Here is a 27,507-nt window from a genome sequence, read left to right as displayed (position 1 = left end):
GGCTCATGCACAAACAGACTATGGGCCTCATTACGACTCAGGCGGTAAGGGTTTTACGGCGGCGTAAACAGCGCCGACCCTTACCGCCTGAGTACGAGGTCCCTTAGCGCCATGGAGGTTTTAACACCTGCTTTTAGCAGGTGTTAAAATCCATGGCGCTAAGGGACCATGGAGTTAATTACGCCACCGTAATTTACGGTGGCGTAATTAACGCCTTCCCCACTCCCATTATGCCCTATGGGGCAAAATGGGAATGGGGAAGGGTAAATGGGAAAATGGGGATTTACCGCCCCGCCAAGGTTGGAATGGGGCGGTAAATCCGCCAACCAACATGGCGTAAACATAGTTTACGCCATGGTGGTAAAGTCACGGCCCAGGCGGTAACTTACCGCCTGGGTCGTAATGAGGCCCTATGTCTCTGCACGATACAGTTTGTGTCGTTGCATGCTAGGGCGCACTATTTTTTGCTCATCCGTTCCCCGGGGCCCTGTGCGGCTATGCACTCACTGTGCCCAGCTGCTTATGGCTTGCGAAGTTCCAACTTTTGCCGTGGCCTGTGCTCACTTCACAGCTTGTGTCTCACAGTGCTGTTCCTCACCTTGTGGCTCACACAGCGTCGTGCACTCTGCACATGCCTCCAGGCCTCAATGCTGCATCTTCGTTCGTTTAAAAAAAACAACAAAAAAAAACAAAAAGGCACGGTGATCATTGCTTGCACCCGCACGGCAGCCTCAAACCACACTCCAGAGGCCACTTTCTTCGATCTCTCTGCAATGTTCGCCGCCCACCGTGTCACGCACACCTTTTCCAACTCCTTCCTTCAGGCTCTACAATCAGTCCAGGGCACTGTTAATGTCTCTGCCTTCCACTCCTGGGGCCGCAACATTAAAAGGTCAGGCGCACGGCGCCCACCATTTTCTAACCGAGGCCCCGCGCAGCTTTCGCAGCTGATCTCCGCTTCACTAGGGGGCCCCGCTCACACTTCGGTGCCCCTCAATCTCTTGCAGCTGGGCCTGCCTCGGCACGGCCGGGCATCATCTCGGTCGGCTTCCTCCAGGCGATACGTTCCCGCGAGCGAGGCAGATGGCCTCTCCAAGTCCAGGTATACAGTATAACACACTCCTAGTGTATAACTGTTATTTCAATGTTCCGCTGGGCACCCCAGCCGACACTAGCTTCGGCGGCCACCAGCAACAATGTGTCTCGGGCTCCTCTTCTCCTGGGCTCATCGCACAACACAGCACGTCTCTTGGAGTTGTTTCCACAGGCCAAACGTGCGCCACCTACCATCCCACGAAGCGAGCCCCTCAGTCACAGCGGATTGCTGGATTCAGTCGTTCCGGCGATCGGGGTGATTTCCGAACCCGACGCCTTTGTCCGCCGCCATTTTGCGAGACTCCGTGTTCCATCAGGCGACTCCTGCAATGCTCATAGTTTGGTCATCACCGCTCAACATGAACAGTCCTTTGCACCTTTGGTAGAGTGCTGCTTCCGACGCCTCCCCTTATATTTTCAGCAGTTTTCGGACCATATGTGCATTATTATTAGGATCAATGTCGGATCTATCAGAGCAGCCGCATCGGAGCACGTCCTACTCCATTGCTGGCTGGCCACGCCCCCGCCAAATTATTATTATTATTATTTTTGTTATTAGTGCCAACTGAACCTTTGTATTCAGTAGCGATGAAGTTTAGACTTTTAGCCACTAATGAACCCCACATTTGTGCATAATGGCAGATAACTTTACCTTGCACTCCAACGACGACCCTATATAATTTATATTAGCTTTTGAGTATAATAGCAGACTATCTGTCCCCTAAATTGATTCGTTCCGATCATAACTTTAGGCAGGTAGTTGTTTGTACGTTTCTGAAATCATTACTAGAAATTGCCATATGTTTTCTTTTGGTTTTCCACTGTATGTCTATTTTTGATATTTATGAAATAATGTATATATTTAATTTCTTCTCACTATTTTGTAATGTATTTAAACCACTTACTGTGTTTCCACTAAATTCAGTTTCAAAACCAAGTACCTGTACACTTTAATCATGTGATGTAATTCTTCCTTCCAGCATCACTTGACGCAAATAAGTTTGATGGGCCTACACCGCTGAGCTTTCAAAGTAAGAAGCCAGCATTGTTTAAAAGGAGTTAGCCATTGGTGGGACTGCTTGGCAACCATCACTATGTGCACGCAGACAACGCATGTATTCACACACACATCACATTCAAGCGACAGACATGTCGACATGCCACATGTCATTGAGAAACGGCTCTTCCAATCCTGTTTCTTCCTTTCCATTGTGGGATATGCAGTCAATGGCAAAAGAAAACTACATGTCCCTGATTACAAGGCAGAAAACATGTCAAAAGCAAAACTTCAAGTCCCAGAATCAAAGGCAGAAACCATGTCAAAGAAAAACTACAAGTCCCAGAATACAAGGCAGAAAACAGGTAATGATGAGCATCTCCTGAAAATCATGGTTCTTGTTGTCATGCATGAAGCACATATGCTCACACAGATACACATGTATCCATTCGGATGCAAAAAAGTACACATGCAAAAACAACACATATAATTGCCCACCTGCACTAACCAGACATGCACACATGTCGAGGTGCGCTCACCAAGAGCCAGGTATTGTAGCAGACCCTGTCATCATATGCCCAGGCACTCCCATCATATGCCAAAGTTTGTCAACAGGTGCCCAGTTATGGCCACCAAATGCCAGGTATTGTCGTTTTATGCTCATGTACTCCATTCACATGCAAGACCTTCCCATGATACGGCCTGCTACTCTAACCAACGTATATCAGACAAGGACAGCCCCATTCAGTATCCTTGTTATCATCTGTAATCAATTAATTGGTATAAGCGAAGAAAAGTGTATCCCACAATTTGCAGATAGTTCTCCGGACACTAAGCACAATAACACCGAACTCTTTCTTCTCTTGCTCAACTTCTCTCTAGCTCTCGGGCCGTATTACCAACACTAGCCATAGGTTTAGCTCCCAAACTTTACACCATGACCCACACATTGCCTCTGCTTGTAGCAGATTGATAACATTACTAAACCACATTAATTATGTAATTATAAGTGCAATGTATTGTATTTTCCACAATATGGTCCATAGAAATCCATTGAGGTGCAACAGTGAACTACCAAATGATCACTTCGAACTACAAACCCACACAAGTGGTAGTTTGGCGCTTTATGAATTATAAAATAGCATCACATAAAGGCCAGTTTTGACAAGTAACAAGCTGCACACTACTATACATGAAAAAGATGGAACATACATTGGGGACAAATCAGGAAGTACCAGGGTCAAGCAATATCTGCCTGAAGAGGAGTTTGTCAAGTCTATCTTCAAGTTTGAGATGGCAGGAGTTTGCCTGATGCAGGTTAGCCAGCTATTCCATTGAGTAGGTTCACAGCAGGTGGGAGAAACCATGGTCCTTTGTCTATTGCTTCCTGAAGTTCTCACTTTTGAGTCTGAAGTGCCCAGGGTCCTGTTTTGCGAATGCCTCCTGACATTTGGAGTTTCTTGGACAAGTTGGACTGTGTGTTGCTGTGGCAACTTGGGGCAGGATTTGGGTGGTGTGGCTGAATTCTGTTGAGCTCTATAAATACCCGGTGGACAGCATTTTGGGTGGTGCACAGTGGTTTTGCAGTGGGACAGTCATGGCTTGGCCAGCAGTTCTGATGTTGTCAGCAGCGGGATGCCACTTTTTTCTGTACAGGAATGAGTGATGGTACAGGCCGGTTAAGGATTCCTCTTGAATGAAATGCTGCTGTCCAATGATAACGCTAAGAGATTGTACATGCAGCACTAATATGGGAGAGAGTGCCTCAATTTGCCCTTCTGCCACTCATGACTGGATTTGTGCTTCTCCAGTGGGGGTTGGCCGGGAGGAGGAACCTAGCTTTGGTTGAGTTTAGTTTGAGGTAGGCACTTGATACCCATGATTGAATAATGTAGAGACAGGGTTTGAGGCATTAGATGTCACTAGCAGAGGATATAGTCATGAATAGTTGCATGTCACCTCACATAGTGGAGGATGTGACTATTGAGGCTGCAGATGAGCTCCATTAGGGATAGCATTTATTGACTGATGATGAGTAATAATATGGCCATCAAGGCCAGTGTCGTGAGGGTTTGGTACCCTTTGAATGAGTTGCTGCCTGTTTAGGTATGAAGCCAAACAGTGGAGGTATGGATTCATAGAAACTCATCAGATTGGTGGGGATTCGATGAGGGTGTTGTGGTTTGTGGATGTCTGTGTCAAATTCTTCAGGGAGATTGAGCAGAAGGAGTAGGGAGTAGCCACTTTCATGCAGGATGTGAGGTGTGACGTCGATGACCAGCATAGGTGCATCTTCAGCACTGCCTCTACGGGTTACTACTGCCTGTGGGGCTGAAACCCAATTCATAGTCCTGTAGGAGATTGTGTTATTAAATCATCCAATCAAGCTAAAAATACTATTTTTTTAAAAAAAGATGTAGTCAATGAAGAACAGGAATTTTTTGGGCTGACAGTTTTTTAGATCACCTGGGACTTGCAAGGGCATTTTTAGTAGAGGGAGGGTATCTTCAGTCTCTCCAGTCTCCAAAATGCCTGGGAAGAGGCTTGAAAGTGCGAGGCATTGAATATGCGGAGGAGAGGCTTGAGGCTTGAGTTATTTGCCTGAGATGCTTTAGAAAAAACAATGAGGATAGGAACAGATGTGCTGGCGCACATTTGCCAGAGTGCTTTGTAGAGTGCAGTTACCTGCAGGAAGGACCCCAGGACCTTGCTGTATTGACATTACCCCTGAGAACTTATTTGGATACAATGTGAAATTTTGTTGAACTATTTTAAAATGAACAGACTTTGACTCCGTCCCCTGCCGTTTATAAAAGCAGATGGCCGCGCGCATTTGCCAGATTGCTTTGGAGAGTGCAGTTGGACAGTTTGCTGGGGCGGGGGGGGGGGTTGGTGAGTTAAAGCTCTTAAGTCTTTCAGTGGTCTTGTACTTAGTTCACTAGAACGTTTGCCATACTTGTGTCTTGTAACGTTGATTTTATTGTGATTTTTTTTATTGTGGTTTTAATATTAAGAGGGACACTTTGAATTACGCGTATAGTTTCAAGCCCACCTTGCCAACTGTTCAATCCATTCCTTCTAACACCAAAACTGTGAATTGCAGCAAGTTGAGGCATGACCGCTTTAAAATGTTTATGCCTCAAACAACTGCTCGACTGCGGAGCAATCTGCTGACATTCTTGACTTCTATAGGGCTAAACCTGATCAGACAAACGGTATTCCTTCAGCTGCCATTTGTGATAAGACCCTGCCCCATATAGGGGCCGTTAATGACATACCTGATGCAGTATTCATTGTTTTTGCAGATTCAGCTTTGGTTCAATCTGGGCTGGCCCCACTTTTATCGGTGGCAAGTCGTCCTTTACACTTGGTCCCAACTGAGGAACCCGTTGGTGCTCAGTCTGGGGGATATAACAGTCTGTGCTATAAAGCGCTATATAAATAAATCAATCAATCGATTAACTCTGTTAGAGCGGAGCTATTATTTGTGCTTGAATCCCTGGTACCTATAAGTAATATTAGCAACACAGATCCCATGAGACCCACCGTATCGGAGCTGGGTGAGGTCTTGAATCACTGCAGTTCCAATCGAACACCACTCGGTTCGAGGACTAGGCCCAGAACTGATGGCTCAGCAGAAAGAATGTGCATTAAATCAGGTGTGACACTGAATATATGTAAACCCAAGAAAACATCCAATGTGAGAAATATTTCCTGACTTAGTGAGCATGATGTGCCTCGGGATGAGGTGCAGCAAGATTTGGATGTCTCTCTCAAATACCGTTGCCGTCACTTGCCCCCTGTCTGTTTCTTTTGCCAATCCAACGCCCCGCTGAGTGTCATTTCCCAGGCAGACATCGCCTCCCCTCCTTGAGGTCACTTTAGGCACCATGATTTTGGCGCTCATTTCACTAGCAAGGCTCTACGAGACGCTGGAGGCTAAGATACGCAAAAATACTGAATTGCTCCTAAAACTAACCACCCACTTTTCGTCTGAGAGGGATCAGAATGTGAAATAGGTGCCGGACTTCGTTTCTGAAACGGAAGTCAGGCTTATCAATCAAACCTCGCCAGCTCCTGTGGCCATCACTAAACCGAAGAAAAGTGGTAGTATGTGTCTCACCTGAATGGACCTTCCTGCAGGAACCTTGCAAATATGGCATCAGATTCTTCATTGATTATTCTTGTTGACCCCGACTCCTTTAAATATAAACACAACTCCTATAGTGGATTCTGGCGGTTACCAGTCATTTGGTCGAAAAAAAAAAGGTCGACAGGACAACTGGTCGACACAATTTGGTGGAAAGACAAATGGTCGCATTTTTTTTTTTGTATTTTCACTTTTTTTTATTTTTTTGGGGGGGACCCCCCCCCCCAAACCCCTTTCTTTGCTTAAAACCCCTTTTTTTCCTAAACGAAAACCTAAAAAAAAATATATATAAATAAAAAAAAAATTCGACCATTTGGCTTTCAACCAAATTCCGTCGACTATTTGTCTTTCGACCGAATGTCTTTCGACCAAATTACTGGACAGCGTTTCTGGCACCATCCGTAATAACAACTCTATCCCTAATGATCGTCAAAGTAGGGTGGATTCCAAAAGACAAGACAATGGGACTAGAGAGAAATGTAATAAAGGGGGCCATGAATCTGCTAGTAATAACGGGTCTCTGTCAGTGTGTAGTTTTGAGCTAACCCACGGCCCAAAGCTATGAATCTGAATGACTCCTGTCCCATGTTCACCATACTTTCTAAAGCCAAGCCCTTGCCACCAACTAACGGTATGGCAAAAAAAATCTAAAAATTAAAAACAGCCACCGGAATTTTCTCAGGGAAATGGTTGAAGGTTCATACAATCTCTAACATTACCACCTACTGAGACATCTAGCTCCCAAATTAGGAGAAAATATGCCGAAATGGCCAAGGCAAAAAAAATGACTAAAAAGACTAAACCTACTAAGCCAGTAGAGTTGCAAATCAATCTGGCAATGATGTATGAACATTTAGATGACCTAATACGAGAAGCTGCTAAGCTGGAAATGGTGGACGACTCCAATAAGCCTAAGTGCAATGGACAAGTTGTTTCATCGTACCAACCTAAAGCACTTACGCTTTCAGAGTCCAAATAACTAACAAAACCTGTAGTCGAGCATTGTGCCTTCCTCACCTTAGAACAACGACGATTTAAGATTGTCCAACTCGTAGTGCCAACAATATACCGAATAAAATAGGGTTAAGAACCCTGTCCCAGCACGTTAAAGAGTTTGAGGCACCTCCCAATATTAATAGCGAGAGTCCTGACGACATGAATCTTCAATCAATGCATGCTCTCAATGGTAAAGCTATTACAGAAGATCAACATTTGGCCTCCTACAAAAACTTCCACTCACTGTTACTTAAGTGCAGAGGTGGAAGATTTCAAACTTGCACGTTAAACAGAAGTAGTCTCCTTTCCATATTTGGCAATACCATGACGCTTGAAGATTTGCGCACAACAGATATATCACTGACAGAGTTTCCATATCACCATGACCTTACACAGGCGAGATTATGGATCAAGTCAGGCATAGTATTGAATACCATATGGAAATCCAAATCAGAACTACACTATATGGGATTCATAGTAAAGAAGGATGACCTGCACCACGACTCATCGCCAACAGACCAGGCCCCATGAGATCACAGCACTCCATGACTACTTACATAAAACCACTTCTGCGAATAACCTAAACCCGCAGAGCTTTTGACCATGTGTGGGAAGTCTCCTTGGGCCCCAGACACAAGAGCAGGAGTATTAAGTCATGGAAACAACTGTCAAACAGTTATTGAAAATAACTATGCATAATAACCCATTAATCCGAATACCATTGTGTGTAAGCTAGTGGGCTGGAACACAAGGGGGTTCAAACACCTACCACAATTCAAACATAATCCCCTGAATGAATTGGAAATTATTCTACTTCAAGAGACCTGGTTAACGCCACCCCCCATTTGGCATGAGTATACACTATCTTTGCTGCCAGCCAAAATTCCTCATTGAGGTCCATCTTCAGCTGGCTTATTAGTAACTGTCAAAAATATTCTGAATCTTGGTTTGGAACCATGGGCATCCCCCAACAGCTACACCCAATTAGTGAAAATTAAAGCTCCAGCTGGCAATCTTGTGATTTGACATTTATATTGGAACCATGAGGGCATTTTGGACGATGAATTTGTCCACCAAATAGAAAAAATGTTTGAACTCATTCCTTTAGATTCCTTTATTAGGTTTACAATTGTAGCAGGGGATCTAAATATCTGCTGCATTGTGGGTCAAATGTCTGAGTTGGACAGAGTCAGCCATAAGTGGTTACGCTTGATGAAAGATCGATCCTTGGTTATGCTAAATGGGGCATCCAAGAGGAACATACCCCTGAAACCCACGTGGAGGAGAGTAAAACAGAGTGCAACTATAGATTATGGGCCTCATTACGACCCTGGTGGTACGGAGTCAACGCCGCCGTAAAAGGTGCCGGCACCGTTCACCCCGTACCGCCACATTACGAGTTCCCCTTGCGGGACACGCTAAGCACGCCTGGGAAAACCAGGTGTGCTTACCGGGTCCCGCGAGGAGAAGAGGGAGCAAACAACGGGCCATCTCGTAATGGCCCGTTGTTTGCTCCCTCTCCCATTCCCATTCAGCCCTATGGGGGCTGAAATGGGGAAGGACCGTGTCCGGGTCCTTGGAGGGATGAATTACCGGGCCTTCCGAACTCGTAATGGCCCGGTAAGTCCTCATTCCGAGGACCCGGACCCCAACGCGATTTTCGGCGGCAGCCATGCCGCCAATAGCGGCATGGTCACCACCGGACTCGTAATGATGGCCCATATCTTTGTTCAGGGCAGCATGTTTGGCATCATTGAATATTTTAGAGTTGGACCTCCAAGAGACTGTGATCATGAGTTGCTAGAAATGAAATGGTTGTGGGTAACCCCTACACTGCTTTTAGAGCAATATAGACTTCCACTTGAGCTTTTGAGCAGCTGGAATAGGTTCTGCGGGTCTCCAAAACACTTGATTGCCTTTGAAAAATCCTTGCGAGCTGACACATATAATCTCAATGCTGCGATCATGATGTTAGATGGCCACTATGTAGCTGCTATGTCTATATTCAAACTGCACTCATCAAACAATCAGAAACTGGAATATAGACATAGGCATGTCTTTGATCAAGAAGTACTCTTGAAGAAAACAGAACTATGTAGACTCATTAGACAAGCAGCACAGCTTCCTTTTTGTGTGAAGCATGAAGCTATACAATCTCATAAGAGGAAGTCTAAGAACTGGCTCAAAGTACATTAAGCGATGATGAACCAAAGAGAATCTGAGCTAGTGTTGTCAACCATCACCTCTAAGCAAAGTACTGAAATATGCAAGTTCATAAACACTGCATACCAAAATAGACATTCTGCATACCACCTGGGCCTGCTGGCCTTAATATCTATATGTTAAAACCATCCCACCCAGAAGAGTGGGCATCAATTCTTTACACTATCTTCTTTAAGGTCACTAGAGAAATAAAAATTCCCCCCACATGGAGGAAGCCCATTATAGTACCGATTTATAAAAAGGGCAACCAGGAACTCACTGAGAACTATCGCCCAATCGCCGAATATTGCAGGGAAAATATTAGCAAATTACTATTGAAGGACTTCTCCATGTGGGTCAAAGAAGCTAATGGTTTTGATCCTCATCAAACAGGTTGTGTACCAGGATTGGGCACAACCATCAATATGTTTACAATCTGGCTCATAAAGACCAAACAACCAATTTACATGGCCTTTATCGACTTCAAGGCAGCATTTGATTCGTTCTCAAGAGAACTCCTATTAGAAAAGCTTGAAAAAGCAAATTGCCCACCTTAGATTCAAGCATGGCTTGTACAATTGCATACAAATACCTCCATAAAAGTTTGCTTGTCCATAGATGGTGATTTATCTGAGCCAATTGCAACTTATCGTGGTCTTAAACAGGGCTGTATCCTAGCATCCTCTTTATTTAACTTTTTCATTGTCGATGTTGGGCACTCGTTAAGATCAGTAACATCAGATCCACCAAAGATTGGCTGCTATCCATTGCCATGGCTCCTGTATGCCGATGATTTGGTTCTATTCTCAAAAACACCTGACGGCCTACACAATTTATTATCGGCACTGGAAGTTTATGATGACTGCAATCAACTGACTATAAACTTGGCCAAGAGCAAGATATTGATATGTGGTTCATCACAACAAATCAAGAAAGCGAAATACAAGTGGCACATCGATGACTCGCGAATAGAAACAGTGAATGAATAGTGTTATTTAGGCATGAATACTAACAATCATTCATCAGATTTACCATACAAGATGGAAAGAGAGAGAAAAGTTCAAATTGCAATTGCACAAGACAGAATAATTCTCAGAAAATATGGGAAGTTCTGCCTAGACCCAATGTTAAAATTCTATAAGCAAAAATTAGTCCTGATTAAAACATACAGGGCTGAGACCACAGCTTATCAGGATCCGAAATTCTGGCCCAAGATAGAAAGCAAATTCTGGAAATAAATATTGCCTCTTCCTGTAAACCAACCAATGTGCATATAACGACAAGCTTGGCTTGCTCTCTTTTAAAATGATATGCTCATGGAAAATGCTGAATTTATATAACAAATGTACAATGAATGAGAATGAAGGATCTTTGTCATCAATGCGACCTATGTATTTCAAATCGAACACAGTGGTGAATTTGGAACCGTGGATAAAACATATTGCAGATATGCTACTGGCAGCATGATTCTCACTAAATCTATTGATCACTGACCCTGACCGAGTGAAAAAAAACCTATGGTACCATGACTGGATTACAACATGTCAACAATGTCTACAGTACTCAAACTTTACAGCAGAGAACTTTCCATGTGAGACACTAAATAATCGAGAGCAATTTTTGGTGACGTTCCCGGGTCCTAAATACAGAGCAATGTTTTTGCGATTTAGATTTAACCTTTGGCCAACTCATCAGGTAGTTGGTTGAAGAACAGGAGCGACCTCTGCATGCTGTACATGCAGATTTTGTGATAATCGTAAGGAACCTGAGTTGCTTAAACATCTACTCACTGTCTGTCCAGTATTAGTTCAAAAACGAACATTTTATTTAGAGCTATTTTTATATATAGCTATTTGCAATGTATTACCCATTATAGGCTATGGACTAGCATTATTAATGGGGAGCGAAATGCAATCATATTTGCTGCCATGAATTTTTTTATGTTCACTTTAACTTGAAGTTGATAATTAGACATCACACTTCATGATTTTAATATGTCTCCAAGCCAATGATTATGTTAAAATGATGTCAATGATATATTAAGCACTTTGTTTGTTTGTTTGTTTTAATATTTGTAAGCGTGCCAGACCCAAGGGTATCAGGGCGCAATAGACATCAAGAGGGTTGTTCAGCTTTGGTTTACATTGCTGTGCGAGGTACAACATAGCAAGATTTACATGAATTTACAATTGTAGGATACAAGTTACACAACGGTAAGACACCATAGATAATAGAAGTAATATACATATGTACAGTGCATGCAGGGATGCTAGTCAGGGCAGAATTTGGTGCCTGTCAGTGGTCATTTTCCTTGAACCAGTGGATGAGATTGGACCTGAAGCGTGTGTAGGGTGAGTCTTCCCTCAGTGGTGGAGGAAGGAAGTTCCAATATTGGGCACCTTTGACCGGGAAGCTGCTTCCTCCAGTCTTGGTTCATTTGAATCTGGGCACCAGTAGGAGATATGCGTTGGCAGATCTCGTAGGTTGGTTGGAATGTTGTCTGGTGAATCTAGCTGTAAGGTATTGTGGGGCTGCAAAATAGAGACATTTATGTGTCAAGGAGGCAGTTTTGAGGAGGATTTTGTCTTTTGTGGAGAGCCAGTTATTGGATCTTCTAAGGTCGGAAATATGGGCTTTCTTGGGGAAGCTTAAGGCCGCTCTCAGAGCATTGTTTTGTAGGACCTGGATTTTATTGATTATGTATTTGTTACTGCCCAAGTATAGGGCGTTGCAATAGTCCAGTTTGGACAAGACAAGGGCTCTTGCTAGGGTGATGCATTAATTAGAGGATAGGAAGGGCTTGGCTGCTCTGATTATCTTGCAGGTGTAGGCGGTGGATGAGGCCATTGAGTTGACTTCTTTAGCGAAGGTGAGTGTGGAGTCCAAGTAGAAGCCCAAGGTTTTGACCTCTTTGGCTACTTTGATATTGTTTTTATCTATTATGAAGTTGGAGTAATTTTGTCCTAATTTGGTGAGGTGGGCGGGTGTACCGAGGATGAGGAGTTCTGTTTTGTCATCATTCAGGCATAGACCGTGGGAGGCCATCCATGCCTGGATGCTGAGGTACACTCTGTTCACAAAGGCCAAATCCTTGTTATAATCGCATGTCAGCGGAATTAGGATCTTTGTATCATCGGCATAGTTAGTGTAGGTGATACCCAGGCCATCTAAATCATCAAAAAGGGGCTTTGTGAATATATTGTACAGGGTGGGTGATACACAAGATCCTTGTGGCACACCGCAGGTGATGGGTATGGGTCTGCAGCTGCTAGAGGCGAGAAGACACGCATAGTTCTATTGTCGAGGAAGAATTTGATCCAGCCTGTCGCCTCTTGTGAGAAGTCTGCTGCAAAGTCTAAGTGATTGCAGAGGGTCTTGTGGTTGACTAGGTCGAACGCTGCAGAGCGATCAAGCAGCAGCACTAGGGCCGCCTTGCAGTCGTCTCTCAGTGCGTCTATTTGAGCCTTAAGGTCGATAACCGCAGTCTCAGTTCCATGTTGTGGTCTGAAACCTGATTGCCATTCCCCAAGGAGGTGATTGCTTTCCAGACATTGTTGGATTTGGGTGTAAGCCATTTTGTCTAGGATTTTGAGCAGGAACGGGACTGTGGTAATTGGGCGATAGTAAGCAGGGATGGAGGGGTCGAGGGTTTGTTTTTTAAGTAGGGGGAGGACCCAGGACTGTTTCAAGTTGTTAGGGACAGTGCCTGTGGAGAAGGAAGCATTTATGAGTTGGGAGATGAATAGGGTTAGGTCGCGAGCAGCATCTTTGATGGTTTGAGCTAGGCAAGGGTCTCCGTGGCAGTTGGATGGTTTAATAGTAAGGATGGCGTTTTCAACTTCTAGGATAGATACTTTCTTGAAGTTGAAGGGTACATATGAATTGTGGTTGTTAATCTTGGCTTGGAGGGTTGTTATCTTATTAGATAGCGCAGTCTGGATACTGGTGCACCACTTGACACTATACTATGTCATTAATCATTGCAAATTACAACTCACTGTATTGCTACAGGAATCAAAAATCTGGATGATAGTAGTCTCTGAAAAAAGTGACAGTGAGTTGTGTATGAGGCATCTAACTCGGTGCTCTTCATGGTGTGATATGAAATAATATGTAAATATTTTATTCCTCCTTTCTTGTTTTTTAATGTGATTGTATGTATTGCATGTGTCTTGATTATTGAAAGGTTGCAAATCAACTGTAACAATAAAAATTAAATTAAAAAAAAATTATGTTGGTTAGCCTTCCAGCGAAATGGTTCTAAAATCACACCATTAGGAGCAGGATCTAATATGAGAAGTTGCTGTTGTGAATGTGTGTTCTGATCTTGTCAGTTGGGCCAAAGAAGTCCTTGAATGACATTGAATTATTCTGTGGGTTGTGGTAAAAGTGGAATTCGGGTACTGGATTAATGCAGAGTGTAATAATCTGGAAAATGTTTTCCCACCTAGTTCCGGTCCCTCCCCACCCAAAATACCTCCTCATGGGAACTCTTTGAGCTTGTTTTATTCACACCTTACCATCAAACTTTGCACTTGCAGTGCCTTCCAGTGTTTTTTCAAAGCAGTCTTCTGAGAGTTAATGACTTACTTGGAGTTGTAAATGCACTACTGGTGTAACAAAAACGGCTTACCATGGTCTGCCTTCATCCACTCAATTTATAAGCACCGTGTGAGTCCTTCACTGAAGTCCTGTTAAAAACACGTTTTGACAAAGCTAACAGTTTTGAATTGCATATAACTATTAGGCATTTGCCAAGCACTGCTATTAGATGCCCAGGTACTCGGATCATTTTGCACCTGCTAATATCAATGTGCCCTTAATACCACTACGGCACTGCCTGGCAGGTGCCTTTCCCATGCATTCACAAAAGCCCAAACTATTGGCATTTTTTATTTAAATGTTGGAAAACTTACTTAATGTTGTATACTATTTACTTCATCTGTTTTGTTTATACTAAATAATTGTTACTATAATATTAAAAACAAAGGCATATTTGTTTATTATTGTATTACAAAACACTACTTAGCTAATATATCTATTTGAAACTATTGTCATGTAGAGCGCTACACTGCTCCGACAGGGTTTACTGAGGGACTTTTTCTCCTTTGTGGACTATCTCCTGGAATGGTCAGACATTCTTGGCCCCCTGCCAAATCACTCTCTAAACCTTGTCCCTGGGCAAGCTCATCCCTTCCTTTGCAGTCTCCTTCATCTCTTTTTTGTTGACACATTTATTTTATTGGTCATTTTCACCCCAGATAACTGCATCTTCTCACATCATGGCTGCCTGGTTGTCATATGCCACTGAATGGCGATATGTTACCTAATGATCAACTCTTCTGATCCACCACCTAGCTTCCAATGTCTCACCCGCCTCCCCTCTTCTCCCCTCTTCTCTATCCTTTCCCTGGAGTCTCTCACCCCATCCACCATCACTAATATCTTGAAGTTCTCTTTGACAATGATCTTAAGCAACAATATTTATTTAACTCCACCAATGTACAGCTCACCTTTCACTCTGCTAAGAATACCATCTTCACGTTGTCCTCAGCAAGCTCGACTTCTGCTTCGGCCTTCTCCTGTGACTCCCTGTCTACCTGTTTACTCACTTGAAGAGGTTTTTGACATTGATATCTGTCGCCTCTTCTCTCTTCCTTGATCCTCCCAAACCACCCAGCCTTGCATCTATGTGAGATGATAGTCCATGCAGAAACACTGCCTTTTTAAAATACTTCCTATTCTCAATAAATCCATCCATAGACTAGCTCCTGCTTCCTTGCTGGCTCTCGCTCCATCTCTTGCTACTCACACCCTCACAACTTGAGATCTTAAGCCATCCTCAACCTCTTTGCTCACCATTCCTTCTGTTCTACCATTTCCCTTTTGCTCCTTCGCCCTCCTTTCTCCCCATCAATGAAATCCCTGCCCTTGAACATAAAATCCAAGGGTACTAGGATTCAAGACTGCCATGAAGAAGCAGTCCCTTTACATTGAAGATGCACCTCATATATCTGCTTAGATCACCCCCGCCAATATGATCCTCCATCATGCAATACCACTTGCAAATAGATCTAAATTCTGATAATTGCTAATCCTGTGTCATCTGTAAATAATTGAAATGTGTGTCTTTACTTTGTTCACCTTTAATAATCAGTGCTATCTCCACTTCCTGGACCAACCTCAAAATTCTACAACTAGCTAATGTGTATGCCCTTGTGTACACAGGAGGGCACCCTTTCGACTTTCCCCTTTCCCACAAAGCTTTCCAATCCCTCTTCAAAGGCAGCAGGCAGAATGGCAGACCAGAAGCGGTTCTGTGCTTCCATCAATTGGCAGGTACTTGCATATTATGAAGGGTAGTTTCTTAAAATGAAATGAACTGTTATGTGCTATTTGTTCCTTTAATGCCCAGATATTCACATCACATACCACCTTTTGGTATAACAGCCCTAAGTACTTGCATCATTTCCCAAGTATTGGTATTTTCCAGGTATCACCATAAAACAAAAGGAACTCATCAGATGGCTGCTATTGCCATAAAAACCACACTCTAGCAAAAAGCAAGGGGCAGTCCATGGGGAGCAAAATAATGCCATGCTGTTTTAATGTAACGTTAAGGACTAGTAGAAGAACACACGCTTGTTGCCTTTCCCTGACCCCTTCAGTCCCCTGCACCATTCATCTCCATCCACCATTCCCCTATAACCTTAACCCTGGCCACTCCTCAGACTCCCAGCCTACCTACTTCAGCCCATCAGTTAAACCCTTAACTATCACTTCATCCTCATACACTCTGTCATCTACACCCAACCAGATCCTGCGCCTCGTGTGCACCCTATCCCCCTGCAAACAAACATCTTTACTTGGTCACCACTTCAACTCCCATTCCTCCAAACTGTTGGTGATAATCATTACTGAAAATAGGATCGCCCGCAGGGTACTCCCACCATGGCTGTCAACAACAATGTTGTCACCTTCTCTTGCTCCCCATGACAAACTAAAAAAGGAGGCGGGGAAGGTTTCAGGATTACTAATGACCATCAGCTCCTATTCTTCCTCTAGCTTCTCTCTCCCTTGACCCCCTCACTCCTTTGAACACATCTCTACCCAGCATCTTCCTCCCCTTCCTATCACCCTTCTCCTCTGATCACCATCCTCCTCTTCTGTCTCCAATCTAGCACCCTGCATGTCTTCTTTTCGACTTGCTACTTGAATCACTCTACCAGAGGTCCCTGCAGTTATAATGGGTGAACTTAACCTCTACATGATGGCCAAGACCTATCAATTAGTTTGGGTCAATAAATGTTTCCAAAAAACAAAATCAACTGAAATTTCACTGTACTTGGGTGATTAGGGTTTGGCTGAACTTTTCAGTGATGCTGGTGACAGATTTGGGTTATTCCTAGGACAAATGATGCTGTTGAAATGGTTCTGTAAACATTGGATAGAAGCAGTCAGACCATTTTCTGTCATCACATTTTCCAGGCATATAAAGTATAAAGTTAATGAAATAGGACAGACGCTCAGAGTCTTCCTGCCAGGGATGCTCCAAGAAAGTTTGTAGCATTGCAATCCTACCCGACTACATGGTATTCTTTTAAGGAACGGCAGTGTCTACATCATGAATGATCAACATTTGACTGAATCTGTCTCAGCCCTAATGGCCTCTCTGTGGTAATTGACCTGCATCCAGGGGCACTCCATAATTGTAAACAAATAATCTCAATAGTCCTTGTGGAAGCAAACTCAGTAGGATAAAACCTCACATACCTCTAATACATGACAGGCCTTTCCCCAGACCTATAGACTTTTCATAGGTCTTAGATCCTCATTACAAGTTTGCCGGTCCGGAAACAACGGTGCTGGTAAGCTTACCGCCACAGTTGTTTCTGGACCGGCAAACTACGAGTATGCCTGCAGGAGCCGCTGTGTACGACAGGGCAGACCCTGCCAGACACAACGGTCATGGTAGGCAGACCGCCACGGAAGCACCAGCATCGTAAATTACGGTGCTGGTGCTTCCGTGGTCCCAATTCCCACGGAGTCCTATGGGACTCCATGGGAATGGGGGCCTTACAATTTACCGGCGACTGACTTTCCGGAACACCAGGGTTGTAATACACCGGTGTTTCCGGCAAGTCCGACACCGGTAAATTACGGGTCCGGCGGCAACCTGCCCGTAGTACCGGCACGGTTACTGCCAGACTCATAATGAGCCCCCATGTCTGTTATGGATTCGCTATAACCTAATATTATAAACCTCAATAATATACAATGTGTTAACCTCTGAATGATGAAAAGCAGACCCGGGCATGGCTGGCATGAAACGGGCTCTGTTGGTCTGACGTACAATCATATTCCCCACTTCAACTTTACCAAAGTGATCAGCTTGAGAAGTTTGAAAGGTTGAGTTCTTACGCAGATTCAAATCAAGGGCTAGCAGGTTACACATAGAACTTTGTAGTAGGTGTGTTAATTTACTACAGAATTTAATGTACTGTCATGCCTGTCATTCCTGGTTAACATTCACAGATAGCACACCACTCCATTTCCTCCCGCTAATTCATCCTGCCAGGCGCATAGGACCTCGCTTTCCACTAATTGTTCACTCCCTCCCTGAAGTTTTTAAAGAAATTTTGTCTATGAATTATTTCCACAAATCAGCCCAAACCTGCCCGAAAAATTTGTGGTAACCAGTGAACATATGGAAATCTCATTAGGAAATCTGTGAGCGCCCTTCATTAAATTTGTGAACATTTTCCCAGGCTTACCCATCAACTACAGCTGAACTCTACGTTCTATGACCACTCTCTGGTCAGCCTTCACAACATTAGTATTGTGACAGTGCCAGACCTGTCTCTGTGATTTAGAAATACAGTAATTACGCAGAAATACAGTAATCAGGCAGCATGGGAGGTCTCCTGGTCTATACCACAGTTCTCTATGAATGTGGCCGGCAGTTGTCACAAGTTAGAACATGGGACTACTTCCTCTTTAACAGAGCATACTTCCCTGATGTCAGCTGTGACATGTGTTCTTTCTCCCTAACTCAGGATCACAAAATTAGCTCAGACTCTTAGGAGTGAAAGACTAGTTAAATCAATCTGAGACTCTGCTCTACGAAAAGCCAGTTGCATTGTTATCAGTGGTTTTTGGGGCTGTGATCAATGAGGGAGAGATGAATTAAGGACTAACCTCCATGTGTTGAGCTTGGACACTTACAGAGGTTTGTGGACAGGTAAACAAAATAAAAACATGTCAGGAAACTTCCAGCCTTCACACAGCCACATCCTTCATGCATTCAGGATGGCAGCCAGCTTTTTTAAAGACTTGGACCTAGAGTCTGTTGGTTGAAAGCACCTTGACCTGTAGGGAGGGTTGGGGACGGTCTGTGGGGAAGAGACATGTCATAATATAGGGAGCAGTCCTGATGAGAAGGGTGAGGGAGACTGGTGAGCATTGAGGTGCAGAGAATGATTATTTTCTAGAGTATAGGGGTAGAGAAGAGAATGCAGTTTTTTCAGTGGCTGGTGTGGAGATAGGGAGTGGGTTGCAAGTGAGATATAGAAGGATGCTTGGAAGCGAGGGAAGCACATGATTTGGGGAGTACAAGAAGTATTTGGGGAATAATGGAAGATTGTGGATGTAAAAAAGTGTGAGGGGAGGCGACACAACAGGAAAAGAAGTGGATATAACTTAAGGAGGAGGAGAGAGATGTGGAAGATGTGGTGATGAAGCAAGAAGGGGTAGGGGGTGAGGGAACAAAATGGGTGGGGATCCAGCACAATTTGGTGGTGTGAGAGGAGGGGGTAGTGATACAGCAGTAGGAGGTGGTAAGAGATAATAAAGAGGAGAGAGAACAAGAGGAGGCATACTTGTCTCATTTGGAGGAGTGGGTTACAGACCAGAGGGTGATTGAGGCAGGGAGAAAGATTCCATAGAGATGGAGAAGGTTCCTCAGGGATAGACCCAAAGAAACGTTTTTGGGATGAACATTCTGAAAAAAAGAAGATTTTTCGTTAAGTTTACATTTCTGAATCCTATGTTTTCGTTGCCCAACTTTTGTACCTGGAACGAGTAACACTTGGCTTTGAGGTAGCCATTTTACCTATCTTCTGACCAAAAAGTGAATTACCATAATTTCTCTCTTCCTCATAGAATCCCTTCTAAATTGAAAATAAGTTTTGACTTCAGACAAGAAACTACAGTTAAAAAAATCCCTTTATTGTCTCAGGCTATAAATAACCCAGATTCACTTGGCTCCAATATGCAGGGCACCATATGAGGACATGATGAGCTCATTTCTTTTCTTCTTTGGTGTTGTGGTAGGGATTGCCAACTCCTAAGGGAAACATCTTGTTTTTATCACATCAGGGGCTAAGGTTTATGGGTTCTACATGTCAGAGTTTTTCTAAACATCCTCATTGTTACAAAATGCTTTGTGGCTACAAAGTGATTTGAGTGGTTACACCTAGGTTGACTTCAGGCTCAGTGAGTGCTTTATATTCTATCTGCCATACATATAAACTAAGCACGTTTACGTCTGTGGCGCGCAGCCCAAACACACCAGCAACCGAGAGGTGAATTGGCGACTTTTCAGATACAAAACGTACATGCAACTTCAAATGTGCCCATGAAAATCTGTGACGCTGTCCCTTTAAGAGCGCAGGAGGACTAGGGAGATTGTCTAATATCACACATATGTATACGGAACACTTTACCTCCATCACTGCTAGAATAATAGCGTGGGGATCAAAATATTATTGATAAATTCAATCGAATAGGTCTAAACTTGTCTGGCAGCGATGTGGTTTTATTCCATCTAATGCAGCCCCACGTAACCTTCCATTGGCTTTTCCAGTGTGCTCTCACATCTGGTAGAAGTGTTGTTGCATCTTACAAATTGAATGCTGTACACATTCAAGGATAAATAAGTAGTCATCATGGTGTACAAGAAATAAAGTTATGTCAGTTGTGAGTGTGTTAAAGTTACCAAAACATTGGGCCTCATTCTGACCCTGCCGGTCCGGAACAAGGGTGCCGTTAAGCTTACTGGCACTGTTTTTTCCGGACCGGCATATTAAAGGTCTGCCTGCCAGAACCGCCCTACCCAACAGGTCTGACCCTGCTGGGCACAGAGGCCATGGTAGGCAGACCTGTCACAGAAGCAACGCCACCGTTAACAATGATGCTGGTGCTCCTGTGTCCCCACTCTCATAGATCCCCATAGGACTCTATTTATTTATTTATTTGAATTTGTAGAGCGCGCAGCAGCCCGGAGGCATCGTGGTGCTTGCTACAGACAGAATGCTTAGTTACAGGCAAACGAACAGTAGCAGTTTTGCATACAAGCTTTTAACAGGGGTAAAAATATACAGTGGGTTAGATGAAAAGGGAAGTTTTGATTTTTTTCCGGAAGGCAAGGAGAGTTTTCTGCTCTAGGGGGCGGAGGCATGTGGGCATTCTGTAGATACTGAATGCCTATATAAAGAGCCTTCTCCACGAGCAGCTCGTTTTATGGATTAATGATTTATCATAACTTTGCAAAGGAATGTAAAGCACTCATTAATTGAACCGGTCCAACACATGCTCCTCATACAGAACTTCTTGGCAAACCACTTTTCATTTTCAATAAATAAATAAATAATAAATATTAACCCCGCCCGCCCCCCCCCAACGGCCTTTTGACACTAATCACAACTCTTTCATTTCTGGATCCTTGATATGGCCTCATTGTGTGTTCTTTTTCCAGTATTACTCATCCCTGTGCAGTGCATGCACAGCTTTAAAAACCGAGTGCTGATCAATTTTGGTTTCATTCTTGTGTAGTTCTTACTGTATACTAGCTGTCCGTATAAGGGCTTTTAATATTAAAAAGTAACTTTTTTGAATTATTATTATTGTTCTTATTTAACATGCGCTGGCCAGAAATGTGGCCTTTCACGTGAATGCATCTCACAATTCAAACAAGATAAAATGCATACACCATTTATATAAAAGTTAATACAAAGTTTATACAAAAAAAAAACGTTCACCATCAATACAATCTGCATACGAACTACACATGTGAATTATGCTTTTTGAGGCGGGCCTTCTGCGCCCCACTCGTTGGTGATCTTATTTATTGAACTGGCATCAGTCAGGATCCTCTGCTTGAAAGAGGGGCAGGGCCTGGCAGAATGAATTGCTCCTGAAGAAGGCGTTTATCCCCGAAATGCGTTGAGCTTCGAAAAACATCACAATCAAGAGTTTCTCCATTTGTTGTAGGAGATAGACTGTTTTGTGAAATTGTACATTTTTGAGCACATTCTAATCTATGTATGAGGCGATTTTTATTTGTGTTTGTGGACTACAAGAATATACAAGTATAAATTCAATATTTATGTTTAATAGTTTGTTGTTTCAGTTGTTATGGTGTGCAGTGGACGGGAGTGTCTTAAGTGTTAGACACTATCTTTGCGCATTGTATGGTTCAGGCCTCGTGTCAGGGTCTGTGTTCCTCCTCACCACCAGAAGTGGTTACTTACCTTCTATCATGTAATTAGTTAGCTACTGTTTATTACATATAGGTGTGCGCATATAGATATTAGGCTCAGGTGGGGGAAACTGCCATCGTGCAGCTGGTGTTCGGGTGGACTGTTGCTGGAGGGGATGTTCTGGCTGTTGGTAGAGTTGTAGCTCTTTGCTCTCATGCACTTGCCCCCTGTACCTCTGCCTGACCCTCTCCGGGTGAGATTACTCGGGGCATTTACTCGGGCTTGGCGTTTGTGCCATTCTTCTTGAGTGATTCTCAGCAGGACGGAGGCCTGCAGGCAGCCACTGCATTTTTCGGTCGAAGGTGAGAATTATAAGGATGGAGGCAGGCAGAGTACTGTGCAGGCACTGCCGCTGACAGCCAGACAGGAAACGTTTGCTTGAAATAGGCTATTCCAGATGGATTCTAATGTTAGGCAAGTTTGGATCACAGAAATAACAAATCTGCTGGCTTTTGTGCGTTTTACTTCTTAGGTGAACCATGTTTTATAGATAGGTAGCTATCATCCACAGGGAACTATTCTGTGAGGTGTTCAGATTTGATGGGCATCGAGCACGAGCTCTGCACGCTGTCACTCAGAACCCCAGGGGAAGTATACCACGTGGTGTGCATGCCCCCTCGGTGTCTCTTTCCCTAGCCCTTTCATTTTTCCCATTCACCAGCGTTTCTGGGGGAGGAAGGGGTAACAGTTGGGAGGGACTGCATACAACATAAACAAATCTCCACGTATCACCTACAGCTTTGGTGCCGTGACACTCAAGCCGTGACTTCCACACTCTAAGGGGGAGCTGTGGGGTCCACAGCCAGGGACGTGAGATTCCTCGCGTTTCCCCATCTCTCAGGAAACAGGGCAATTGGAGAGTCTGTATGCTCTGGCTGTGACATTAAGACTGAATTATGGAATCCACAATCCTCTGCTCTGAAGTCACAGGAACAGGATATGCCATTTGGAAAGTCCCATTGTTGCTGATGATGACTAATGGAAGCCACACACAACAAGCATACCATACCCATCTGGATATCAACATCAGAAGTGAATCTTCTCAGCTCGCCTTCCAGAAGGCCATCAAAACCAGACTGTCTAAAAGGTGACTCTGCATGACCGCGTCTCTTTTGTAACCCTGCTGCCTCTTATTTGGGTTTGAACTATGTAAACAAATCTGCACACTTTAAGGAGAGAACCACTCAAGCTCCTCCTTACCTCACTAATGAAGGGCGACTGTAGCCATGCCACTCACCTAATTTGTATGCGGGCTAATGTAACGGATCGCCCACCTTTGTGTTGCAACTAAGACATATTCCTGTAACAGCGCCTCATTGCTCCTGGGCTGTGTGAACGCTTTATAAATGCAAATAAATAAATAAAAATAATATTGCTTCTACTTCTGAGGAGCATCCAAGGCATAACAGATATGAAAAGTTATAAAGTATTGTAACATAGTTTTCCCGCTAAACAGTATTCACTTGCCATTTCTGCCTGTCATTTTGGAATGTGGTTCACTTGACGGTGAACACAACGATGACCAGCTGATCACATCTGGTGCAATAATTTTGACTTCTAAATATATATCAAGCTTTAAATATAGTACATCAAATGCTTGGTTGCAGAACATATTATGGCCTGATTCCAGTGAAATGATATGAATAGAAGGAGACCAACAATAGGAAATGGACTGCATCCTGTTGTGCGCAGCAGACACCTGAGTGCAGCTGCTGCGAGCTCCATGCTGCATGCCTCCAAAAGGCATAGAAATGCTCATTTGCTTTCATGATAGGAAATTCTTTTGCAGTGTATGAAAGGGAGCCTGAAGGTGAGGACTACCTTCGATCACCCTGGTTTCGTGGCGCTAGGTTTGACCGTGTAATGGGTCGATGGAAAACAAAAATATCTAACAATATAATAAAAGGCCAGATGTATGTTTGTCCTTGTATGTGTGTCCGATGAAGAAGCTTTGCCTGTTGTCAGGCTAGAGGGAGCTGTTGCCTTAGAATACATAGAGCAAATGGCAATTTGCATACCTTTGCCTGTTGTCACCGCTAGAGGGAGCTGTTGGCTTAGGCTTTATAGTGGTCCTACTGTGTCAATGAAAACCTGCATTTTGGCCCCGGCCTGTACTCTAGTATATGTACATTAGTATATATTGAGAGGAAGACCAACAGATAAAGCAGAGTGTAGAAACACGTTGCCCTGCTAGGGATTCACAGTTCAAAGGAGGAAAAGTGAACTCAATGAAAACACACTGACCAAGATCAAAAAGCAGCTGTAATTCAACTTTATGAATAACGGCCATTTTAGGAATCTACAACATTGCAGTGCCTTTCGAATTTGCATTTGTTTTAATGCAGGACAAAACTAAGGTTCGATCGGACTATTGCGCCTTATACATGGCACTCAGGTTATGAATATCCAGACCACAGCACTGCCTTGTTCACAGAGAACAAATGATGTTGTCTCTCATAGCAGAGCATGTTTCTCTGCGCAGGTCGGGGAGGGCTTATTTGCGAATAGCACACTCTGAGACTATGGTGATAAAGGTTTTGCTAGAAAATCCAAGTCAGCTTCCATGCCAGCTGCAAGGGCCTCTATTACTGGCTGCCATTTTCATTTGACTACTTGCTCCTGCAAGTGCCCCTGGAAACTCACACTGTTTACCCGCAACCCCAAGACACCAACAACCCCTTTCATGCGTGGACCCACTATCCACCCACTATCCCCACCACCATCTGTGCCTCGTTGTCCTCCTCCCACTCGCAGGGAAACTGAAAATGGGCTTAACCATGAGCTCTCTTTACAATTTCCCTCTTGGTCATCTTGTTTTTTTTACGGACTTTGGAACGCGCTGATCCCACAAAGCGATTTTGCCTAAAAAAGAGTTGTTAATAGCGTTAATGGTCCTGTGGTTAGGGGGTGGAGGAGGTTAGTGGGCTTGTAAAGTCCTTGCTTCACTCAGGCCTATCGCCCTAGGCTAGTGGGTCATCATCGGCTGGGCAAGTCCTAAGAATCATCAATCACCCGCTGATGGGTTCATGCATTTTACTATCAAATAAAGAGTGAAGAAGAAACCCTTGTTGTCATAAACAGTAAATTCTATTCGTGAACATATTTTTTTCAAAGCATAACAACTGTTATTACTTATAATCTTTTGGCATCGTGTTACCAGATCACAATCCAGTCATTATAGTAGATGTTGGGGAATCACACCATTAATCTGATAAATGATTGGGGAGATAGCTGAAATGATGTCTCATGAGCTCTCAGGTAGGTGCTTATATCCTGCACCTATAACCACAAGATGGGGCACTTATAGCTGATGAGAGGCAAAGCAGGAATGCAAATTGAACTCTGTTGAATTTGCCCTTTCTCTACCTCCACATGCAATGTTATGCTTATATTTGCTCCTTGTTGAGTTCAGGTTCTTCCTTGTGTTGTGGTTCTTCTTAGTTCCGTGTTCTGCAAGCTTGACTCTCTGGAAGCTGCGCTCTTGTCAGTTAGTCTTGAGAGAGACAGGGGCCCTCATTTGCAAGGTTTAATACCAGGATATTATGAGTGGTGGCGGAATGGTACATTTCCATAACCATGGGAATGGGAACACTGAAGCTGTTGTCAATGGTGCCGGTGCTTCAGTGATGTATCTGCTGGTAGCGGCCCAAACTACCGGCAGGTCAGGCTTGCCAGCAGTCCACAGCCCCTACTGGCAGACTTGGAGTGAGCCAGTCTGGAAAAGACTGTTGTTACCGGCACTTTAATTCGGCACTGGCTCACTCGTAATGAGGGCCTGAGAGTCTTTTTCCTCTGTTCTGGTTAATAACGGTCCTCTTATTTACTATTACCGGATCCTTAGTACCTTTCCAAGCAGTGGCACACCACTGATCCCATTGTGTAGCCCAACTCAAAAACATCTACTGCTTCTCTGGCCAGTTCAATTGTTAGAGAACACCTGCATCCCTGATGGACCTTTGTAGCCCTAGAAACATCATCACTTACACGATTTAAAAGGCAATGGACCGAAAGAACAATAAGCTGTACTAGCTATCATAGTGCGTGTCAAAGGGTGAAAAGTCATACTAGTATATGCACACCACTAAACAAAGGTCACATTCCAGAACAGTCCATGCCATCCTCCTGGACTCCACAGTCAATGCAATCCAGTCTCCATTAAACAGTGCATTGTTTGGGGGTGAGGGAGGGTGAACCTATGAAATTCAATGAAAAACCTTTGTTAAAGGGACGTTATGGTTACAAGTAAAACCGAAAACCCACAGAAATTCGCCAGGTATGGTAAGCTAAGCAACCATAACTCGTGCCACCACCGTGCACTGCTAAAACTAACACCCAGGACATCAAAGATGACATCTGCATTCAGTCTATGGGAAAAAAAGAATTTTTGGGACACTCCTATAACATTGACCCCCCCCCACCCCCGGACCAAACCTCACCAAACTTTTTCAGAGTGGGCCATATACTTTTTTTGCAAAGTTTGGTGAGGATTAGTCCGGGGAGAGCGAAGTTATAAGACGCCCAAAAAGTGCTCTTCCTATGGGTTTAGCAAGGCCATGTAATATAATTATAGAGCCTTGATTGAACATAGCTTTATTTTGGACTGTTATACTTTAATGTTTGGGTTGCTCTGTCTCACATTCACGCAACATTTGAGCGTATAGCTTTCCCTCGGCCCACGTTGCCACAAAAGGAGAAGGCATATCCCTTGACTGTGCCTGTTTTCCCTTTATGTTATGTTATGTTATCGGTACTTATATAGCACACCATCACCAACGGAATTGGTCCCCAGGCGCTCTGGTGGATCTGTAAACGAGAAGGTGGGATGGGTTAGTGAGGTGAAGAGGGAGTAGGATAGTGAGAGGAGTGGTGTACTGTTGGCAGCTTCAACTCGGTAGACACCGGGTGCTGAGCTTTGGTGCGAGTATTGGATCGGTGTCTGTCCTCGTGCGGCTTATGTGTTGTTGCAGTGTGGTGAAGTGCATGCGGCTTGTTGTGCGAGAGATGGTTGTGTGAGTTCTTGGGTGAGATAAGTATGCAGAGAGTTTGAGTTTATATTGGTTAGTGGTTTATATGACATTTAAGATGCTAACATTCACAGTTCTGTCTAGGTGTGGCACTCGCTAACCTTCACAATATCATCCAGATACAGTGCAGGCTAATGTTCTCAATCCTAAGTGTGGCACATGCTAGCAATCAAGTTCCATCTAAGTTTTGCAGGTGCGGACATTCACAATCCTATCTAGATGCGACACAGGCCAAAGTTAGGAATTCCGTCTAAGTGTGGCACATGCTAACATTTACAGTTTCATTCAAGTGTGGTGCTTGTTAACATTCACAATCCTATCTAGATGCGGTGCAGGCTAATGTTCTCAATTCTAGGTGTGGCACATGCTAGCATTCAAGTTCCATCTAATGGTGGCAGGTGCTAACATTCATAATATTTATGATTGTGCTGGGTCTCTGCAGAAGTGTGAGAGATAAGTAGGTACTTTAGCCTCTGCTTATTCTTGTACTCCTGTAGAGCAGAA

This window comes from Ambystoma mexicanum, chromosome 2q (assembly GCF_040938575.1).
Source record: "Ambystoma mexicanum isolate Mex_15411 chromosome 2q, UKY_AmexF1_1, whole genome shotgun sequence".
Lineage (NCBI taxonomy): Eukaryota > Metazoa > Chordata > Amphibia > Caudata > Ambystomatidae > Ambystoma > Ambystoma mexicanum.
This window is presented reverse-complemented; position numbering follows the sequence as displayed.